Source organism: Panthera pardus, unplaced genomic scaffold (assembly GCF_024362965.1).
Source record: "Panthera pardus isolate Hobbes unplaced genomic scaffold, ASM2436296v1 HiC_scaffold_5, whole genome shotgun sequence".
In the NCBI taxonomy this organism is placed as follows: Eukaryota; Metazoa; Chordata; class Mammalia; order Carnivora; family Felidae; genus Panthera; species Panthera pardus.
The window spans coordinates 14,963,993-14,983,783 of NW_026526980.1; positions in this window are offsets into that span (position 1 = coordinate 14,963,993).

The following is a 19,791-nucleotide window of genomic DNA, read 5'->3' on the forward strand; positions in this document are numbered from 1 at the left end:
GCTGGTAAGTGATCAAATGAGGGCTTGAATGCAGATCTTTCAGACCCTACTGCCTGCGTGCTTAAGCCCCACGTTAAATGTTCAGGAGTTTGTTTCTTCCAGAACAACTTCTGCTGAAAAAGATGAAATCAATGGAAACAGTATTAGTATCACTATTGCTAATCAGCCATGGAATAACTTCCAGGGAATTTCCAAAAAGAAGTCCACAGAGCCGGGCAGTGCCTAAGGGGTCAAGGTTTAGGACAGAGCCTCACTAGGGATGAGCCCCAGCCCTCAGACACCCCACAGCCTAAAACAAGAGGACCATCTGCCCTCCCTTTCCCTCTGGCTAAATGTGAAGAGTGTCCTTCCGCCTTGTTCCCTCCTGGAGGGCAATTCCTGCCTGGGGATTGCACTTGTATGTGCTTTTAGGTTTACAAGTGGCAAAAACCACCTCACAGTGGAGTCATTAAAAGAAAAAAAGAGAGACATGATCTCTTTGTTTCGGTAACCAAATAAGCCTTGGGTTGTCTGGCTTCAGGTACAAACGGATCCAGGGACTCATACAATATCAGAAAGCTGTCCCTCTCTACCTTCATCTAATTTTCTCCGTAGTTCATTTTCTTGGTTGCCCCTGGAAGCTCCAGTCACTATCCCCAGAGCTTAGCAATACGAGTGGAAGGAGAATTTCTTTTTTTCCAATGGTCCCCATGAAAGTGTTAGGATGGAGTTTTTCTGGCTTGGTTTGAATATCCATCTCTAATTCAATTATCCTCACCAGGGAGATAAATATCAGATTTTTCAAGCCTGGGTCACATGTTTGCCCTTGGAGCAGTGTGGAGATAAGAGGCAGTCTCCTTGGATTACATGGGAGATAGGTGGTTTTCCAGAAGAAAATGGTCTTTTAATTTTTAAAAGAGTGAGGGGAATGGGTTCTAGGAGATGCCAACAACAGGTGTCCTCTATAAGCTCATATTATAAAGTCACCTTCTAGATGCTAAGATTATAGGCACAGATCCATCTAGTCCCTAATGTGCTTACATATTCACTCTTAGTGGAAGATTCTCAGTGCCTCTGAGGCCTATGAGAAAGTCCATAAACGTCTTTGCTAGCATAGGTACTGGACATTTTTCCCTTCTGGAAAAAAAGAGCACACCAATATTCCTTGCGATACAGTGCATCCCTCATTTTCCGTCACTTCGGTTCAGGTGGGGCTAACCCACCGAGGCTTCAAGCATGAAGATGTGACCTAAGTCCACTGTATACCTCTGGCCTCAAGATCAGTTCTGAGATGATTATGGGATTTGATTCTTACCAGAGTCATCGTGTCCTGGGTGTTTTAAAAAAAAAAAAAAAAAAGCCTACTGGAGGGGAAAAAAAGCTCTTTTTTTTTTCTTTTTTTTTCTTTTTTCTCTTTCTTTTTTTTTTTTTTTTTTTTACTAGGGTTGGTGAGAGGGTAGGCTGTTGGCTAGGAGATTGCTAGAGGCCGTCTTGTCACAAGGATAGGGCTGGTCTGAAAATGATGCCAGATAGAGGAAACCAGAACTGGGAGATCGAGTTTGAGCCCCTGGACCCGGACATACACTATTAGAGACAATCAATCACATTATTTTTTTTCTTAAATTAAGCCCATTTGAAGTGGATTTCTTTGTCACTTACAACTAAAAACGCCTGACTGCTACCATCTAGATTCAAACACCAGTCTTGTCACTTTTATAAACCTTGTCATTTTGGGTAAATCGACGAACCCCTCTGATTCTTGGCTGCTTTCTCCGTGGAGTGGAGATCACCCCCGTGGCAGGGTTTCCAGGATAGTAACTGAGGTTATAGCTGATTAGTACCGAGCACAATTCTGGCAACGCCATGGGCACTTCATACAGGTATGTTTTACTGGCATTGGGAGAGCAGGAAAACGAAAGCCAAAGGAAGCAGGATCAAAACCAAACTTGGATGACTGTTGGAGCCAAGAAAACATTAGATGTAAACGAGCTGTCTGGACACAGATAACAGGGAGGGTAGGGAACAACTGGAGAGTAAGTGCCCGCTGCGACAACATTCAAGCTTGAAAATTCAAAATCTCTCAAACAAATTGAGGACGAGGGCTGCCAGTTCACAAACCTTGAAAAGCAACTGAAACATGAATGTTCCAGAGGAGACCCCAGCTGTGAGCCAGGAAGTGCAGTCGTTCGGTTCGACATGTTCCCACGGATCAAAGCTCTAGGGAAGGAAGCTCCATGATGCCTCCATCAACAGCCTGCCTCTCCCAAAGCAAGAGAATCAAAGGGCCTTTGAGTCCAGGCTTTCCTTAATTTCAAAACCGAACATGACCACTCTTTATTTTTAACCTTCCCTTCCCCTAGTCTATGCCTTCAAGCAGCTTTTCTGGGGAGAGAGTGTTTGCGCCCACACTGGCAAATCTGAGTCCCTGGCCACGCGCCGGCTGCGACGGGGCTGTTGCCATGACCACCCACCCCAGCACCTGGAACCCAGCCTTTAGAGGGGCTCACTTGAGAGCCGCATGAACGGTAAGAAGCGTGGAATTCAAGTCCCCAAGGGACCTGGCTGAGGGCAAAGGGACCCTCACGCTTGTCCCCTGCTCTGGAAGGAGTGTGCCTCTGCCCGGTTGGAGTGCCTGTGACAGTAGAGATAGTGAATCTCCCGTGTGGCCGATGCTCGTTGTGCTTCTGCTGTTATCACATCCGCTTCCTGGAGAGGCCAGCAAACTCGCCTAGAGTCTCCAGGCTAATGGTGGCAGAGCCAGAATTTGAACCTCGGTGGGTACAAACCTAGCGCTCCAACATAATAACCATAATGCCTACCGGGAGAGAGAGCTGACGTGAATGTTTGGAGCCACTTGACAACTGTATTTATTTCTGCTGATGATTAAAGAATCAAGGCGCCTGGGTGGCTTAGTGGGTTGAGTGACCGACTCTTGATTTTGGCTCAGGTCATGCTTCCAGAGTCATGGGATCAAGTTCCACATCAGGCTCTGCACTAAGTGTGGAGCCTGCTTCAGATTCTCTCTCTCCCGCTACCCCTCTCCATTGCTCTTGTACACATGCTCTCTCTCTCTCTCTAAAATAAAAATTAAAAAAGAAAAAGAATCATCTGATCCATACCCCAGTTTTCTCTCATGATGGCTAGTTTGGTGGTCTTAAACATGTCCACAAATTATTTGACTCGTCACCCACCCAAAGGTAGAGACTTACCCCCTCCCTTTGAGTTTGGGCTGCTTCTCACAAATAGAATGTGGCAGAAGTAATGCCTTGTGATTCCCAAGGCTAGGTTAGAAAAAGCTACAGAGTGTCCACCTGGCTTCATGTCCTGGGATGCCCGCTCTTGGGCCTCACCTGCCATGCTGTCAGGAAGCCCGGCCACGCAGAGGCCACGTGTGGGTGCTCCCTCAAAGAATCCTGCTGAGGTCCCAGCCCACGGCCAGCATCGACACGTGAGTGGGGAAGCCCCTGGGATGAATCGAGCCCCAGCCACCAACTAACTGCAACCAGGAAAGGACTCTGAACGGCACCACACAGCTGGTCCCAGGTCAGTTCCCAGAACCGTGAGAGGTAATAATAAACGGCTGGTGTGAGCAACAGTTAGGGTGAATTAGTTCCTGTAAAAAATTATGAGTCTTTGGGCCCTGGCAAAAAATAAATAAATAAAATAGGAATGAGCTGTTTGACTTGTATGATTTTGCTCCAAACTGAATAGCTTCCAATCCTACAAAATCTCGTCTGGGCCACTCTCTGCCTGCTTCTTTCACAGCGCTTTTATTAATTAATTGTGATGATGATGATGGTGGGGGGGGGGGTGATTTGTGCTAGTGTTTCTTGAGAGCTTTGTGTGTGCCACATGGAGAGTTAAGGGCTTCATCTTTCTTTCCTTCCTTCCTTCCTTCCTTCCTTCTTTCTTTCTTTCTTTCTTTCTTTCTTCTTTCTTTCTTTCCCAAAACATCCCCATGGTATTGTCAGTTTTTCAGGTTCAGAACTGTACTCAAGGAGTTAAGTTGTCCAGAGGCGCACAGCTAGGATGCCGCAAGACCAGGTTGTCGTGGATTCCCGGTCCAACGTGTATGAATTGAGCTCCTACCATGTGCCCCACACTGTGCCGGACTCTGGAGACACTGCGGAGAAGACTTCGTGCATGCGGACTCCAGGGCGGCAGGCGGGTGGTAAGGAAACAGACAAGCAAGCAAGTCAATAAATAACAGCATTGCTGTGTGAGCCTTGCTGGGAAGAGCAGTGAGGCTGGTAGTAGCCAAAGAGCTGCCTTCAATCCCCTCCGAGGAAGTGGTCTTTGTGGGATGTGCATCCCGGGCAGCAGAAACACCCAGAGGGGAGCCAGGGTTGGGCGAAGGACCTGGCACATTCAAGAAGCAAAATAAAGACACCAGCCTCGAAGTGAACGAAAGAAAACAGGGTGCGAGATGAAGACAAAGAGGGAGGTGAGGCCAGACTTCACACAGCCCTGTTGACCAAGGTAAAGAGAACATAGGTCTGTTCTAAGAAACATGGGAAATGTGGAAGTTTTTGCTTTTTCATTGGGTAGTGACAGGATCTGGTTAACTTCTAAAAAAGTGGCATTTCTGGCTGTTCCATGGACCCACCTGAGGGGGCGACACGTAGGCCAGGAAACTACTCAGTGTTGGCCAAAGGGCATACAGTTGGACCTTGTAACCCTGAACTTGAACTGAACATCAGACCCTTGGGATCCGAGACTTGAACTGCTTGGCCTGACCAGAGCACTCTATCCTGAGTGAGAATTCTCTCAACTCACGCAACAGGGGCTTGACGAACCCACGTGTGGAAAAGCCCAAATCATAAGGTTCTGAATTCAGGATGAGAGAGTGGGCCAGGGGCATGGGAAGGAGAGGGTAGCCACAATAGTTTCCATTAATTAATTAAAAAAATTATTAATTAAAAGTGCAATGTGCAATTCATGCTGGAACACTAGAAAATCTTGATGAAATTGATACTTCTCCGGAAAACAGTCATTAGCATTCTTTCCTAGTATAATATAATCTTAAATAAAGGAGCATAGTGATTATTAAGAGGGCAGGCTCCCCCATCAGATGGATGTGGGTTCAAATCCAGCCTCTACTGCGTACTAGCCGTGTAATCTCAGGCAACACTCAATTTCTTCCCTTGTATCTTTTTTTTTTTCAATTTTTAATTTTTTTTTGAGAGAGAGAGTGAGGGAGGGGCAGAGACAGAGGGAGACAGTGGATCCGAAGCAGATTATGCACAGACTCTGCAGGGATCCCAAAGCAGGGCTGAAACTCAGGAACCACGAGATCATGACCTGAGATGAGCCCAAGTCAAATGTTTAACCAACCGAACCACCCAGGCGCCCCAATTTCTTCCCTTTTAAAATGAGGATAAAAAGAACGAGAAGCAACATATGTGAAGAAAAACCATCCAGGGAATTTGAAACAAGATCAGAAGAATGGAATTAAAGAATAATTATTTCATAATGTCAGTTCTTCCTAAACAAATACATAGGTTTGATGCGATCCTAACAAATATCCCCATACTCCTAATTTTTATTTGTTGTACTTCTTTTCCTTTGGTGGGGAGGAAGAGAATTTGACAAAATAACTCTAAAATTCAACCAGGTAAGTAAATGGCCAAAAGACTTGAAAGTGAAACATAATTAAGGGACACACTGAATACAGATACTAAAATGGACTATAAAGTTTCAAAGATGAAAAGAGCATAGTGTGTGTAAGTACTGAAACATAGATCAATGGAATAGAGCAGATGGCGCTGAGATAATCTTTCATGTACCTGACTTTATTAGATAATAAAAGCAGCCACACAAAGGCAAGAAAGAAAAATATTCAATAAATGACAGTGGGACAGTTGATTAATATTTGGGGGGAGGAATAAATAAAGCAAAATTAAATTTTCATCTCACACTATACATCAGTGTAAATTCCGGATTGATTAAAGAGTATAAAGTAATTTAAAAGTTAATTGAGACTAATAAACAATCTAGACTTCTGGGGACAAAGGAAACTAGATCACTTGATCACGTATCTAATATCTATCTGGTCCTCCTACCTCCCAGATACCCATTTTTTATTTTTATTTTATTATTTTATTTAATTTTTTAATGTTTATTTTTGAGAGAGAGAGAGAGAGAGATAGAGAGAGCAAGTGGGGGAGGGGCAGAGAGAGAGGGAGACACAGAATCTGAAGCAGGCTCCAGGCTCTAAACTGTCAGCACAGAGGCCAACTCAGGGCTTGAACGCACAAACCATGAGATTGTGACCTGAGCCAAAGTTGGATGCTTAACCTACTCAGCCACCCAGGTGCCCCAATACCCCCCCTTTTTTTTTTAATTGATGTGTATGGGGATGCTTGGGTAGCTCAGTCAGTTAAGTGTCTGACTCTTGATCTCAGCTCAGGTCTTGATCTCAGGGTCGTAGTTCAAGTCCCATATTGGGTTCTGCGCTGGGCATTAAGCCTACTTTTAAAAAATCATTTAAAAAAATAGATACGTATGTATATATAAGTTTATACATAAAAACATATATGTATGTATGTGTATACACATATGTATGTATGCATAGTATATATAGTTATATACAGATTTACCTATTTTTTAAAGAGAGGTAAAGCTATCTCTCTGTCAACAATTATGGAAGGCTGCCATCCATATATTTGAAACTTTAAAATACTTACACCCAATATGATATGGATGAGACAAAATTAAAAAGTGGATCTTTGGTGGGTGTTGGGGGTCAATAAGGAAAAAAGGAAATCTTAAATTAATCTGATCAAGAAGAAGGGAGACAAGGAACCATTAAGAACAAGAGAAATCAAGAAAAAAAAAAAGAATAAGATGAATCAGAATTACCACTAAGGAAAATAAATGAAACATGCAAGAAAATATTATGCATAACTACATACAGACTAGGAAATTAGAAAATTTTGATGAACTAGGTTATATTATAGGAAAATATAGATGGCCAAAAAATTGATTCCAAAAGAAGATTCAAAAGATCTGAGTGCAATACAACACAGTGGGGAAAACTGAAAAATTAGCCAAAGAATGGCCGTGGGCCCACTTGGTTTCATGAATGAGATCATACATTTGGGCAAATTGACAGAAGTTGAATCCATACTTCCATGTCTCTGGTTCTAAACCAGGGGGCTTGGGGCTCCTGGATGGCTCAGTCGGTTGAGCACTGGACTTCAGCTCAGGTCATGATCTCACAGTTCGTGAGTTTGAGCCCCACGTCAGGCTGTGTGCTGACAGTGCAGAGCCTACTTGGGATCCTCTGTCCTCCTCTCTCTCTGCCCCTCCCCCACTCACACTCTCTGTCTCTCTCTCTCTCTCTCTAAAAAATAAACATTAAAAAATATTTTTTTAAGTATGGGGATAGAGCAGTGAGTAAAAAGGAAAAAGTCTCTGCATCCATGGAACTTTATGTTCTTTATGTTCTAGAACATAAAAGGAAGCAACAGACGGAACCCAGGGGCTCCTGGTCACTCTCAATGTGAAGAACCTGAGTTTTGTAATTAGGACTCATTCGTAGGCAGTCAAAAGCCCAACCCAGAAACAATATGACATCTGGGGCCTTCTTCAAAATAATTCAGTGAGGAGGGACAGTGATGGGACATAGAGATGAGACAAGTTGGGCCATATGCCAGTAACTGCTGCCGCGTGTGGCACGTAGCACAGGGGCCTTCATTCATTATACTTTCCTCCCTGCCTTTATGCATATTTGGAATTTTTGCATAATGAAAGGGTTTTTAGGTCCAGTTCCATCAAAGTCAAAACCCCAACCTCGCATTCAATCCAAAGCCTTTCTCTCTCTCCAGGTCCAGCCTGGCTGCCAGTGCTGGGCCTCCGCAGTGGGAGAGGAGGCTAGGAGGTCCTTCTCTGCTCCTCCTCCTCCTCTGGGGCTGAGGATGGGGAAGGAGTGGTAGGCAGAGGGCAAGAGTCAAGAGTCGCCTTACTTAGACGGTGCCACAAGCGGGTCTCTTGTAGCTGCTGATCTCAAGTGCTGCTCTCCCGAATGCTGATCTCTTGTGTGAATGGTCCTATGAAGAGAGTTTGAGCTCACTGATTTTCTTCAGTACCTGTGCGGCACTCAGTGCATCGTTGCCTCACGACACCCTGATAGTCCAGACTGCCTTTCTGGTGCCCTCTCTCCTCACCCTATAATGGAAGAGCTGCTCCACCCAGCCTCTTGCCTTCGCCATTCTCCAGGCAGGAACCAGGCACCTCTCTTTGTTCACGTGTTCATGGGTGACACTTGTCAGTCTGTCTCATGTGCTCCCTCCTGGGGCTCTGCTCCAGCCCACACTTAGTTTCAGGTGCCAGCCTAGAGCATCCACGGCTCAGCAAGCACTGGCCAGGGAATGAGGTTTCAGCCTCCCCTCTGGCGTATCCATAATCTCTCTAATGAGTTGACTGGTTTGGTGGGTAAGAAACATCCCCTCCTCCACCATGGGGTTGGGACAAAAAGAACCAAAGCACCTTTCTCCCCCAGGCCCTCTTATTTCCCCTACCTCATTGAGTCCTACTCTTCAGTCGTAGAGTCTAGATGGGAGTTATCAGAGGCAGAGCTGCAGAACCTATCTGGCCATCTCTTCAAGACCCTGGGGGAGTTGCTTGGCAGCTCTGTGGCTCCAGATGTGGGACTATTTCGTGCTTGTTGTTTTTAGCCTTAGGGCTTTGGCCAACATTCCAAGCCATAGGAAAAGTCCTAAACCACATCCTGTTCCACTGATTTTAGGAAGGTATCCAAAAGGATGTTATGCCTCTTAGTTATCTATTGAGGTGTTAATCCTACCTCTCAATAAAGACACCTTTTGAATCTCTAAGTGCCTCTTGGGTCATTTTGCTTTCCTAGCACAGAATTCTCATGGAAAGTGATTAACCATGTAATAGTCACCCGTTTGTTATTCTGAAGGTGGCAGATTAAAACTAATCTCGTTAAGAGGACGGGCTTCTTTGGCATCATCGCTTTATTTATAGCTACAGCTGACATTTATTGAGCACTTCATATATGCCAGGCACTGTATTAAGCCTTCATGTGTAATGTCATATATAATCCTTATTATATAATAAGGAGATCACATGGACCAAAGACACAGGTCCTATCATTGTATTTACAAGGAAAGAGTGGCCACAGAGGATTCAGTAGTTTTCTCAAGGTCATAGAGCAAATAATGCAATTAGGACTTGAATCCAGGTTTCAACAGACTCCAAGCCCATACTCTCCACCAATTCTGTCAGATGTCAACCAAGTTACAATGTTTGGTGCTTCTGTAGAGGTAAGCCTCTGTCCCCAAAACCAGTTTAGGATGAGAGAAGAAGAAAGGCTTTCTCCTAACTTTTCTGGCTAAGTTTGTCCAGGATACCATTTGAGGGTCTCTAGCCGCCCCCCAAGTCTGATTTCCTTAGCTAGGTCTTGAGGAAAAGACAATGCCCTCCTTCCACATACCTCAGCCTAGAAGGTGGGAAGGAGAGCAAATGTCCTGGAGAAGCTTGGGGCCAAATGACTGCTACTTTCTTGTTATCTTCCTGGTCTCTGCTGTAATTTCTATTCCATGGAGTACAGCCAAAGCTCCGATGTAACACACATACACACATGCGCATGCACGCACACACACACAACCCCCCCCAAAAAAAAACACAAAAAAAAAACCCTGAAAACATCATTCCCTGCTAAAACATCCCAATTCCCCACTGCCCTCAGGAAAAAGTCACAATCCTTAGCAACCCTAGTCTGAGATGCCAATATGTCTAGCTTGAGTTAATGAAATAGCTTCCTGGGGCACCTGGGTGGCCCAGTCAAATGTCTGACTTCGGCTCAGGTCACGATCTCAAGGTTTGTGAGTTTGAGCCCCATGTCAGGCTCTGTGCAGACAGAGTCTGGAGCCTGCTTTGGATTCTGTGTCTCCCTCTCTCTCTGCCCCTCCCCCACTCATGCTCTGTCTCTCTCTCTCTCTGTCTCAAAAATAAATAAAAATTAAAAAAAGAAAAAGAAATAGCTTCCTAATTTGTCTCCAGACCTTCACTCTTGCCCCTGTAGAGTCTACCCACTCAGTGGGCAGAGTGAAATTTCCAAAGTATAGATCAAATAATTTTACTCCCTGTCTGAAATCATGCAGTGGCTTTACACTGTTGAAGAAAACCAGTTTACCCTGGCCCCTGTTCTGCATAATCTGACCCCAGCCCACCTCCCTGACCTCACTTTGCTATGAGTTTTTGTCTTGTGCATAAGATTCCCACCACACTATCATTTCTGTTCTTCAGCGAGCCACATTCATGCTCATTTCAGGGATTCTGCATCTGAAAACCCCTCTCCTGTGGGCATTTGCTCTAGATCCTTTTAGGGCTGACTCCTCTACCGCTGACTTTTCTCAACTTAGTCACCTCCTCAGAACGCACCCCCCCCCCCAACCATGCTACCTAGTGTGGTCCTTCCTCTGCTGCCAACACCAGTCGTATCCCATTAGATTACTTGATTCTATATCCTTTGCAGCCTTATCACTACCTGCCTTTTTTGTTTGGTTACGTGTTCACTGGCTGTCTCTCTCACCTAGAATGGAAGTTCCTTAGGGGCAGAGAATCTGTACTGCTCATTGCTGTATCTTCAGTAGCTACAGCAGGACCTGGTAAACCAGTGGATCTTAGGAGATAATCTGTTGAATGATCTAACATGGCTAAAAGACCCTGCATGATCTGGCATCTTTTTACCTGTAGAGCACCATGAACATCTGTCAGCTTTTACAACTCATCATCTACTTATCCTTCTTCAGACACTACCTTGATTTCCCCTAAAGAGTCAGCCCCTTAACCCACTCTCAGGCTACATGAATTAAGCTGAGGCCGATCATCCTTCTTGTGTGTTCAGGGACAAAAGGATAGCCCAGACTTGAAAATCAGTGAATCTCATTTCCTGGCCACAATGACTGACCTGACTCAGGTGGTTATGAACAAAATGAGTCACTGAGAAACCTGTCCCAAGACCTTTACTATAACTGTTGATGGAGAAATGTTCTCTTTCTTCTAGGGTTACTCAGTTGGGAGGATGCAAGCCAGGAGTTCTTGGTACTTGAGAAGACAGCCCATCTAAGAATGGACCTGTCTAGAGGGACACAGGGCTGAGAGGAAGATGCAGGTCCCAGGTCCAGCCACCCACGGGCATATCTACTTTGCAGTCACGTGCACTGATTGATTGCTTTCATTTGTCTTTTATGCTTGGAGCTGGGTTTCTGTCAACTGACTAGAAACTTCATGACCAATAGACTACTTGTCTAATTTCACTTCTTGTCATCTGTATAAATTGGGATTTATGTTCATCTGCTAAACTCGAAAAGAGATGAAATAAATTGAATCTATTTTTGTCATGTAATAAGAATGTTGTAGATAAGCAGTCCTGGCCTGGAAGAAGAACTCCTTTTGAAAGCAGAGACCGAGGTACCCGCAGCAGTCAAGGTCCATAGACACCATCTAATCCAACTGGGTAGGAATAACAAAAATTCCCCTTTCCTGAGAATGAAAGAAGTTTCCTAGTGAGCAGGGAGAACTCCTTTATTTAGCGCTTTCCACCACCCTTCTCTCTGCCCTCTGGGAGATGCTCCTCTGTCCATCTCTCTTCCTGGACTCATCTGAGGTGGAATGGGGAATGACCAGCTCCCAACTGGGCTCAAGGATCTTTTTGGGATTTACTTGTGGTTTTTTTAAATTTTTTTTAACGTTTATTTATTTTTGAGAGAGAGACAGAGCATGAACGGGGAAGGGTCAGAGAGAGGGAGACACAGAATCTGAAACAGGCTCCAGACTCTGAGCGGTCAGCACAGAGCCCGACGCGGGGCTCGAACTCACGGACCGCGAAATCAAGACCTGAGCCAAAGTCAGCCGTTTAACCGACTGAGCCACCCAGGCGCCCCTGGGATTTACTTGTTTCAAGGTTTAATATTCACAGGTTGCTACATATCAAGCTTGGGAATCAGTTGGCAATATTGTTCCTCCAAAAAGCTAATCGGCTTCGAATATTTTCTTGAAGAGTGTTCATGGCCAAGCATCTTATCTGTGTACAATATTCAAGCATGAAGAGTCGACCACGCTGACCCCACATTATACACTTGCCACACTAAACATCTTTCACTCCCTCAAGTTCATTATGCACCATCCTTTGCACATGCTAGTCCAGTGCACGGAACACAGTTTCCCCTGCTCTTCACTTGGCTACCCATCCCTAAGGGTTCAGGTTACATGGAACGTCCTCCGTGAAGCCTTCTTCCATGACCCTCGACAACACTAATTGTCCCTGACCTGCACTTCCCCTCACAGACCCCTTGACGGCCCTCCTTGTTTTCTTAGGAAGAGTTTCCTGGAAGCAGAGCCTGAGGCAGGGATTCAGATACATGTGATTTATAGAAGGAGTAATCTTTGGGGAAAACCTGTAAGGGAGCATGGGGAGCAGCATTAGGAAGGCAGTGATTCTCCACTTGTGATTTCTCAGAGGAGCACCATCAGCATCACCTGGGAACTTACTCCAAATGAAAAATTTCAAGAACGACCCTAGAAGCTCTGGGGATGGAACTCAGTGATAATATGTTGTGTGGTCAGTCTCTAAAGCAATTCTGATGCACACTAAAAGTTTGAGAACCACATTGGGGCGCCTGGGTGGCTCAGTCGGTTAAGTGGCCGACTTCGGCTCAGGTCACGATCTCGCGGTCCATGAGTTCGAGCCCCGCGTCGGACTCTGTGCTGACAGCTCAGAGCCTGGAGCCTGTTTCAGATTCTGTGTCTCCCTCTCTCTGACCCCTGTTCATGCTCTGCCTCTCTCTGTCTCAAAAATAAATAAAAACGTTAAAAAAAAATAAAATAAAAAATAAAAAATAAAAAAATAAAAGTTTGAGAACCACAGAGAAAGGGGACAAAGTCAAACAAGGTCATGGCCCCAGGTGAAGTCTAGCCTTGGCCTGGCCCACGGAGGACTCTGGAGCATCACCTGTGCCACAGAGCTGTCCCTCTGGCAAGAGGGCTGCCTTTTGCTCCCTTGTTTCAGCCACTGGCTGACTGCAGGCTGTCCCTGAGGAAGGGCCTCGCAGTTCCTTGGGGGGGGCGGGGGGGGCTCCTATTGGCTGAGAGCAATTCTCCCAAGAAGAAGCAGCTGAGAGCAGGTAGAGGGGCTAAAGAGATCAAGATTGGGGGTAAAAATGCACCAACCCAGTAAAGGGGATCTGGGCTTCTGGGGGGTACCGGCAGCATCTACTACAATTACTCTGATTTGTTCAATTACCCCTGTCCTCTCCAGTAGACTGAGAGTTCCAGACGATTAATAACATGTCTGTCTTGCTTATTATTACTGACTTTCCAGCGCCTGTTGCAGTGTGTGAAATGTAATGATTCTTTATGCAATTAATTGATTAATCAAATGCTAATTGAGTGCCTACTATATTCTGGGCACTGTTCCAGGGTCTTCTCATTTAAATGTGAACAAGACAAAGCACCTGTCCTCTCAGGATTCTTTTGCTCTAGTTGGGGGAGATGGCAATAAACATAAAAGCATATATACATGCATATGGACATATGTGTATATATACATAGAATAGTGTCAGATATTAATAAATGCTATGGAGAAAGAGAAAAGAGTAAGAGGACAGAGAGAAGCACGGGGTGTTATTTTAGAGAGAGCAGTTAAAAAAGGACTCTCTGAGAAGGTGACATTTGAGCTGAGATATGAATGAAGTGAGGGATTGAACCAGGAGAATATCTGGTGGCAGCAACTTTTATGTAAATTCAAAATTATTTCAAAATAAATGTGTTTTTTTTTAATATAAAAAGGCTATCTCATGGAAGAGCATTCCAGGCACGGGGAATAGACAGATGAGTCACAGGAAACACCTGGCATTTCTATACTGATAAAGCAGGAGGTGGCTGAGAGAGATGGGCAGGTGGCAGCTAGCTGCATACTGTTTTCATTTATTTTCTAATTGACTAAACATTTATCAAAGGATACATGCACAAGATTTTTAATCCAATAGGGTGCAAGGCCTTATGTGACCGGTCCCAAGGGACTGGTCTCACTCCTGTCCCTCTCCCCAGAAGGCAACCAAGTTGTGTTTTTGTCTTAGTTCAAATTGCTTCACCCCAAGTACAGTTGTAGGATATTTTTAGTTCCTCTGTTATCTTTGTAACTCTCAATAACATGCCTCAACCTCTAGTTCTCCTTTCATGAACTCTAGACGGTATATCTTAGCTGTTCTCTTTGTAATATCAGGATGCTGCGTCCCTGCCACCCCTCCCCCCCCCCACTGCCCCCGTTCCACCACCCACTGTCCCGTCACCTGTGTGTATAGTGGGAATCGAACTTGCAAGCACTTGGCTGTGAGCAAGTGAGAACAGGGGGCTTCAGTTGCCTAAATGTTGGTAAGGCTAGAGTTTCAATAATAATGGGAAGGTGTGCTTTATAGCCACATGTCATTTTCAATGCTTTTTTGCATGAAGTTGAATCTAACAGTAGAAAAACGAATAACTAGACCATGTGGAAACATCAAGGAGAAATTATAAGACAGCAGAAACTATACTACCCAGGCTGAGTCAGCTTGGTTTCCACCATCCTCCTTGACCTTTACCTCAGGTAAGTCTAGAAAAATTTTTCTCTTTTAACCTTTTGCCCTTGGAATAAGGGCATAGACAAAAGGTGAGGCTGGTTTGGTATCACTGACACTTAGCCCAGTACCACTTCTATCAGAGTGCTCCAAGAGTCCCCCAGTCCTGCCATGTTGTCTTCTCATTTGTGATCCTGTTTTACTGTTGAATACCTGGGCATCATGGAGTGGCTCCAAATGTGAATTACATGGACTTTTTGTAGTAGTCATTTAAGATGTTACAGAAATTCCTCCTACCCCAAGATCTTTCCTCCCTTCCTCAGCTCCCAGCGGCTGGTCCCGATAGCCATGTTTGTAGCACACGATCCTCTCTCCATGACCACACCTGGTTGGGCCAAGAAATGGCACATGAAACAAGACAGACCAATCATTTGCTCTCCTGGAAATTTGGAATTGGGACTAAAATTTCCCACTTCAGTCTGGGTCTCTTGAGTAGAGATGATGTAAAAACTCTAAATCCAGGTTTTATCTTAAGGATTGAAGAATAGAGAAGGCAAAATGGTTTTTCTCAACAATAACAACAACACCAAAATAATAAGAAAAAGAGGCTGAGATGAAAAATAAAGTGACTGGCAAGACCCCTGATGACTTTTATTTCCTGGCTTCAATTCCTTGCTAAGGCCTGATTGTGTCTTTGCCCTAAGGTTCCTTCAAATGCCATCGTATCTTTATACAAAATCTCCCAATTTTTTAAACTGTCGCCAGTGAGTTTCCAGTGTTTACAGCCAAATGTAGTAATGAAATGCCCCCTACTATGTTATGGGCTCCTTGGAGGATAGGAACCATATCTTTGTGTCCTGCAAAGTGGTAAGCTTTGCACATAGTAGGCACACAGGAAGCATTTATTGAATTAAAACAACTGTCAGTACACCTTCCTGAAAGACACAACCACCTTCAAGGGGCACTGACCCCTCCTGAGTTGAAGGTGACTCCAATATATAAAAGGATACACAGAGAAAAAAGCAGATATACCAAGCCAGCTACTCCACTAAGAGTCCAATAAAAAAAAAAAAAAAAAAAAAAAAAAGATAAGCCTCGGGGTACCTGGGTGGCTCAGTCGGTTAAGCATCCAACTTTTGATCTCAGCTCAGGTCTTCATCTCAGGGTTGTGAGTTTAAGCCCCATGTTGGACTCTGTGCTGGGCATGAAGCCTACTTAAAGAAGAGATAGAACGAAGCCTTAATAAGAGGATCAAACATCAGTTTTAAACCATGTAAATGCCTCCCAGTCTCCCACCACAAAAGTAGGATCAGAAATTATCAGCAAACAGGGAGAGCCAGGCTCCATTACTGTAAGATGTGATAGTGCTTTGTGTTTTTGTTTTGTTTTGTTTTTTTAATTTATTTTTTGTATTTTTTAAATTTACATCCAAATTTTTTAAATTTACATCCAACAATGACTTCAGGAGTCCTTAGTGCCCCTTACTCATTTAGCCCATCTCCCCTCCCACAACCCCTCCAGTAACCCTCTGTTTGTTCTCCATATTTAAGAGTCTCTTATGTTTTGTCCCCCTCCCTGTTTTTATATTATTTTGGCTTCCCTTCCCTTATGTTCATCTGTTTTGTCTCTTAAAGTCCTCATATGAGTGAAGTCATATGATATTTGTCTTTCTCTGACTAATTTCACTTAGCATAATACCCTCCAGTTCCATCCACGTAGTTGCAAATGGCAAGATTTCATTCTTTTTGATTGCCAAGTAACACTGCATTGTATGTATGTACATATATATATATATATATATATATATATATATATATATATCACATCTTCATTTATCCATCGATGGACTTTTGGGCTCTTTCCATACTTTGGCTGTTGTTGATAGTGCTGCTATAAACATTGGAGTGCATGTGTCCCTTCAAAACAGCACACCTGTATCCCTTGGATAAATGCCTAATAGTGCAATTGCTGGGTTCTACAGTAGTTCTATTTTTCATTTTTTGAGGAACCTCCATACTTTTTTCCAGAGTGACTGCACCAGTTTGCATTCCCACCAGCAGTTCAGAAGAGATCCTCTTTCTCCACATCCTCGCCAACATCTGTTGTTGCCTGAGCTGTTAATGTTAGCCATTCTGACAGGTGTGAGGTGGTATCTCATTGTGGTTTTGATTTGTATTTGCCTGATGATGAGTGATGTTGAGCATTTTTTCATGTGTCTGTTCACCATCTGGATATCTTCTTTGGAAAAGTCTCTATTCATGTCTTTTGCCCATTTCCTCACTGGATTATTTGTTTTTTGGGTATTGAGTTTGGTAAGTTCTTTATAGATTTTGGATACTAACCCTTTATCTAATATGTCATTTGCAAATATCTTCTCCCATTCCGTCGGTTGCCTTTTAGCTTTGCTGATGGTTTCCTTCACTGTGAAGAAGCTTTTTATTTTGATGAGGTTCCAGTAGTTCATTTTTGCTTTTGTTTCCCTTGCCTCCAGAGATATGTTAAGTAAAAATTTGCTGAGGCCAAGATCAGAGAGGCTTTTTCCTGCTTTCTCCTCAAGAATTTTTATGGCTTCCTGTCTTACATTGAGGTCTTTCATCCATGTTGAGTTTATTTTTGTGTCTGGTGTAAGAAAGTGGTTCAGGTTCATTCTTCTCCATGTCGCTGTCCAGTTTTCCCAACACCATTTGCTGAAGAGACTGTCTTTATTCCATTGGATATTCTTTCCTGCTTTGTCAAAGATTAGTTGGCCATATGTTTGTAGGTCCATTTCTGGGTTCTCTATTCTGTTTCATTGATCTGAGTGTCTGTTCTTGTGCCAGTACCATATTGTCTTGATGATTACTGCTTTGTAGTACAGCTTGAAGTCCAGGATTGTGATGCCTCCTGCTTTGGTTTTCTTTTTCAAGATTGCTTTGGCTATTCAGAGTCTTGTCTGGTTCCATACAAATTTTAGGATTGTATGTTCTAGCTCTGTGAAGAATGCTGGTGTTATTTTGATAGGGATTGCATTGAATATGTAGATTGCTTTGGGTAGTATTGACATTTTAACAATATTTGTTCTTCCTATCCAGGAACATGGAATACTTTTCCATTTTTTGTGTGTCTTCTTCAATTTCTTTCATAAGCTTTCTATAGTTTTCAGTGTATAGATTGGTACCTCTTTGGTTAGATTTCTTCCTAGGTATTTTATGGTTTCTGGTACAATTGTAAATGGGATCGATTCCTTGATTTCTCTTCCTGTTGCTTCATTGTTGGTGTATAGGAATGTAACTGATTTCTGTGCATTGATTTTATATCCTGCAACTTTTTTGAATTTGTGAATCAGTTCTAGCAGTTTTTTGGTGGAATCTTTTGGGTTTTCCATATGGAGTATCATGTCATCTACAAAGAGTGAAAGTTTGACCTCCTCCTGGCCAATGTGGATGCCTTTTATTTCTTTGTGTTGTCTGATTGCTGAGGCTAAGACTTCCAATACTATGTTGAATAACAGTGGCGAGAGTGGACATCCCTGTCTTTCTCCTGACCTTAGGGGGAAAGTTCTCAGTTTTTCCCCATTGAGGATGATATTAGCATTGGGTCTTTCATAAATGGCTTTTATGATCTCAAGGTATGATCCTTCTATCCCTACTTTCTGGAGGGTTTTCATCAAGAAAGGATGCTGTATTTTGTCGAATGCTTTCTCTGTATCTTCTGAGAGGATCATGTGGTTCTTGTCCTTTCTTTTATTGATGTGATGAATCACATTGATTGTTTTGTGAATATTGAACCAGCCCTGCATCCCAGGTATAAATCCCACTTGGTTGTAGTGAATAATTTTTTTAATGTATATTGGATCTGGTTGGCTAATATCTTGTTGAGGATTTTTTGCATCCATGTTCATCAGGGAAATTGGTCTATAGTTCTCCTTTTTTAGTGGGGTTTCTGTCTTGTTTTGGAATCAAGGTAATGCTGGGTTCATAGAAAGAGTTTGGAAGTTTTCCTTCCATTTCTATGTTTTGGAACAGCTTCAAGAGAATACGTGTTAACTCTTCCTTAAATGTTTGGTAGAATTCCCCTGGAAAGCCATCTGGCCCAGGACTCTTGTTTTTTGGGAGATTTTTGATTACTAATTCGATTTATTTACTGGTTATGGGTCTGTTCAAATTTTCTATTTCTTCCTGTTTCAGTTTTGGTAGTATATGTGTTTCTAGGAATTTGTCCATTTCTTCCAGATTGCCCATTTTATTGGCGCATAATTGCTCATAATATTCTCTTATTATTGTTTTTATTTCTGCTGTGTTGGTTGTGATCTCTCCTCTTTCATTCTTGATTTTACTTATTTGGGTCCTTTCCTTTTTCTTTTTGATCCAACTGGCTAGTGGTTTATCAATTTTGTTAATTCTTTCAAAGGACCGTCTTCTGGTTTCATTGATCTGTTCTACTGGGGTTTTTTTTGTTTGTTTGTTTGGTTTTGATAGCATTAATTTCTGCTCTAATCTTTATTATTTCCCATCTTCTGCTGGTTTTGAGTTTTATTTGCTGTTCTTTTTCCAGCTCTTCAAGGTATAAGGTTAGGTTGTGTATCTGAGACCTTTCTTCCTTCTTTAGGAAGGCCTGAATTTGCTGTATACTTTCCTCTTATGACCACCTTTGCTGCATCCCAGAGGTTTTGGGTTGTAGTGTTATCATTTTCATTGGTTTCCATGTACTTTTTAATTTCCTCTTTAACTTCTTGGTTAGCCCATTCATTCTTTAGTAGGATGTTCTTCAGTCTCCAAGTATTTGTTACCTTTCCAAATTTTTTTCTTGTGGTTGATTTCGAGGTTCATAGCTTTGTGGTCTGAAAATATGCACGGTATGATCTCAGTCTTTTTGTACTTATTGAGGGCTGATTTGTGTCCCAGTATGTGGTCTATTCTGGAGAACGTTCCATGTGCACTGGAGAAGAATGTATATTCCACTGCTTCTGGATGAAATGTTCTGAGTATATCTGTTAAGTCCATCTGGTCCAGTGTGTCATTCAAAGCCATTGTTTCCTTGTTGATTTTCTGATTAGATGATCTGTCCATTGCTATAAGTGGGGTGTTGAAGCCCCCCACTATTCTGGTATTATTATCAATGAGTTTCTTTATGTTTGTGATTAACTGATTTACATATTTGGGTGCTTTCACATTTGGAGCATAAATGTTTACAATTGTTAGGTCTTCTTGGTGGATAGGCCCCTTGATTATGACATAATGCCATTCTT